The following is a 4,186-nucleotide window of genomic DNA, read 5'->3' on the forward strand; positions in this document are numbered from 1 at the left end:
GCCTGCTGTAGAGCTCTTCTCAGAGGGAGAAGAAGTCACTCTCAGATGCAGAGATTGGGGAGAGTATAAGTGGCATGAATGGTTTATCAAGTTGAACCAAACAGAGGGAAGAATCTTTAATGTAAGGTTTGATCAGAGAATGAGCAGAGTGAGGAGGCACGATAATAATGGGAGCCTGGTTATCTCTAATATCTCAGTGGGAGATGCAGGAGAGTACTGGTGTGTAGTTATGGACCCACATAATCAGTGTGAGTCAACGGCCAGAACTGTGTTAGTGTACATGGAGCCCTTTGGGATTTACTCCACCTTCTTCAAAGTGCGATGCTCAGTGCTCAGTGTCCTGCTGCTGATGCTCTGTGCTGCTGTAGTCGCTGTGAACCTGAGGACACGGAGAGGAGCGCAGCTTTCAGCTCACACACACACTTAATATGCATATATGATCATTTCATTACACTGGCTTTAATACAGCCTGGTATACACTGGCTTTAATACAGCCTGGTATACACTGGCTTTAATACAGCCTGGTATACACTGGCTTTAATACAGCCTGGTATACACTGGCTTTAATACAGCCTGGTATACACTGGCTTTAATACAGCCTGGTATACACTGGCTTTAATACAGCCCGGTATACACTGGCTTTAAAACAAGGAATGGACACATTCATGCAGAGAAAACATTTAAACTAGAACACAAAAGACAGAGAGAGAGATTACAGAAACAACAAACAGAAATGATGGGAAATATGACATAAATACCCAATGGTTAATATTATAATAATATAAAATACGTTCTGAATATTAGAAGTGAACATTGATCTGACAGGGTGCAGATGTTCCCTTATTGTCTGTATTAGTATTGTGTGTATATATATATAGATGATATTATATTGTAAATAGGGCTGTCAAACGATTCATTTTTTTTTAATCGCGTTTAATCGCTGAATTTCTATAGTTAATCACGATTAAAATTCTATTATTTTGCATTTCAGAACAGTTTTTAAGTCCATATTAACAATGGAAAACCATTCTTACCAGTGGATCTTGATTGGGAATCAAAGGAATGCAAAGACTTTATGAACTTTACTTTAAGATTTGTATTTGTTATTATTTATTTACTGTAAGCAAAAGAAAAATGTGTGAATCTGTCATTATTGCACAATTCCTCCAAGTACCTAACTAAAAAAACTACAAATCCCTATCATTACTAGAGTCAATATAGAGTTTAGTAACTCCTAAATAATGTTGATTCCTCTCTGACGTCCAGTGATCACCGGTTAATGAGACAGCGTTTGCACCTTGCAGCTGTTCCAGTGTGGCTGCTTTCTCCGTGTCATACAGGCTGTGTATCCATGACAACTACTGTCCCCCTCGACGGCAAAGAGACAGGTCAGAACATGCCAACCGTAGTACGTCTTTAAGACCAGAGTCCTCTACGATGCTGACAGGTCTGCAGTTAGTTGCCACCCGTTTTGCAAGAGCTGTAGTAATTTTTTTGGATTTGGTTTCATCAACAAGTCGGCAAGTAGCACTCTCCAAAATACTGTTTTGCCTGAGCCTGCTAGCATCAACCTGAGTCACGTTAATTAGCTCCGTAGCTGGTAGCTCAAGCTTGACGTGCTTCGGTGATATTTTAATTCGGCTTTACACAACGTGCATATGGCTTTGACTTGTCTACAAGGCGTCCGGGAGTTTTGTAAAATAAAAAGCTCCATTCAGAGTTATTGCTGCTGTGTTTCTCCATCATGCTGCAGCAGCAGCAGCAGGATGTGTTAGGAGGAAGTGGCAGCTTGATGAGAAGTAACGGTGCTGCAGAGGGTCAAAATAGTAGCCTGTTAGGACCACGCCAAGCCCAGTGAAGTGTAACGCGATTAAAAGAAATGAACGCGTTATGCTCGGCCTTTAATCGCATCGCGATTAATGCGTTGATGCTGACAGCCCTAATTGTAAATATATGATATTATATTATATACGTTATGGGACATTGATTTAATAGTTTAACTTGTTGGGAATTCACTTTTTAACATTACTGTCATCTAAGAGTTTTATTACAAATCATTTTACCTTTGTGTGTGTTTGTGTGTGTGTCTGTGTTTGTGTGTTCCAGATGTTGTATTTTAAATCTAAAGATTATGTGATGTTGTATATTATATATGAAGGAATATGAATTGTCTTTAATGCATTTATAATAGTTGTTATAAACGTGTTATTATATCTTGGTCTATATCTATAATCTATCGTCTGTATAATAAACATTATTAATGAACTATACAACTCGTTCTGATTGTGATTTCTGATTAATTATTATAAGCAACATATCTCTCAGTCTGTAACATGTTTCTTATGTTAACTTTCAGTCAGTAGATTTCTAGAGAACATTTAAACACACATTAATCTGACTCACTGAGTCTCACTTCACAGAATTACACACACACACACACACAGACAGACAGACAGACAGACACATACGCACACACACACACACACACACACACACACACACACACACACACACACACACACACACACACATACGCATACACACACGTACACACACACACACACACACACACATACAGACACAGACACACAAACAAACACACACACATATAAACACACACATACACACAGTCAAACATATACACATGCATACACACACATACGCACACACATACACACACACAGTCAAACATATACACACACACACACAGACATACACACAGACACACACACACACATACGCACACACACAAGGACAAACACACACCCCCCCCCCCTCCCTCTCTCTCCTCTCTGATAATGTGTGTATGAAGACCCGTCAGCCTCTGTGGTTTTAGTCATGTAAAGGACATTGATTACTGGATAGAGAGCTGATGCTGCAAAGTTTCCTCTGATGCTGAGATAAAGAAGTCATGTTTGATAAGACAAGAAAAAGAGCAGCTGCTGATGAGAGCTGTCTCCAAAAGAAATGTTAAAGTGTAAACTCGTATTATTGTGATTCATTGGTGTAAACTCACCTTAAAACAAATTCCCCCAAAGGCACCTCAACACCCCCCCCTTTCCAGAATATAGCTCCCAGCTCCCCCCGTCATCCTCTGAATGCCCCCTGGGGGGCTGTACCACCCCCTGTTGAGAAACACTGATATAAGGCCATGCTGCGCCACGTGATGCTAACGTTACAAGCTGAAGCTGCACATTATTCAAAGCTCAAGTGGATGTTTTAGTTACTATTCATCATTCATTACGTGTGTTATAATCTCCATATGTTCCTAAACTCAGGTGAAGCTGAAGGCTTTCCCTCTCTTTCACATGATTGGATGATATGGAGATTTAATTTGATTTACCTTTACTAACGATGGGCTTATTATGGGATTGATGCAGCCATAACAGGAAAACAAAGAAAAGAAAGAAAGAAAAGTTTATTTAGACTCTTTCTCCAGGGGGACAGCTGAGCCAATCAGGGCAAACGGCTGTTACCCAGGCAACAATAGCCCGGACCTAACACACACACACACACACACAGAGGGACAAACTTATACATACACACACAGACACACACACACACACACACACACACACACTCTGATAATGTGTGTATGAAGACCTGTCAGCCTCTGTGGTTTTAGAGTCATGTAAAGGACATTGATTACTGGATAGAGAGCGGATGCTGCAAAGTTTCCTCTGATGCTGAGATAAAGAAGTCATGTTTGATAAGACAAGAAAAAGAGCAGCTGCTGATGAGAGAACTGCGTTTTTGCCGGACCATCAGACGGCCGACGCAGGATGCACGCGGGGTAAGCCCTATGTTCCCACAGCCCAATGTTCCCTGTGGGCTGTGGGAACATTGGGCTGTGGGACCATTGGGCTGTGGGACCATTAGGCTGTGGGACCATTGGGCTGTGGGACCATTGGGCTGTGGGACCATTGGGCTGTGGGACCATTGGGCTGTGGGACCATTGGGCTGTGGGACCATTAGGCTGTGGGACCATTGGGCTGTGGGACCATTAGGCTGTGGGACCATTGGGCTGTGGGACCATTGGGCTGTGGGACCATTGGGCTGTGGGACCATAGGGCTGTGGGACCATATGGCTGTGGGAACATAGGGCTGTGGGACCATAGGGCTGTGGGACCATAGGGCTGTGGGACCATAGGGCTGTGGGACCATTGGGCTGTGGGACCATAGGGCT

This window comes from Sander lucioperca, chromosome 8 (assembly GCF_008315115.2).
Source record: "Sander lucioperca isolate FBNREF2018 chromosome 8, SLUC_FBN_1.2, whole genome shotgun sequence".
Classification (NCBI taxonomy): Eukaryota; Metazoa; Chordata; class Actinopteri; order Perciformes; family Percidae; genus Sander; species Sander lucioperca.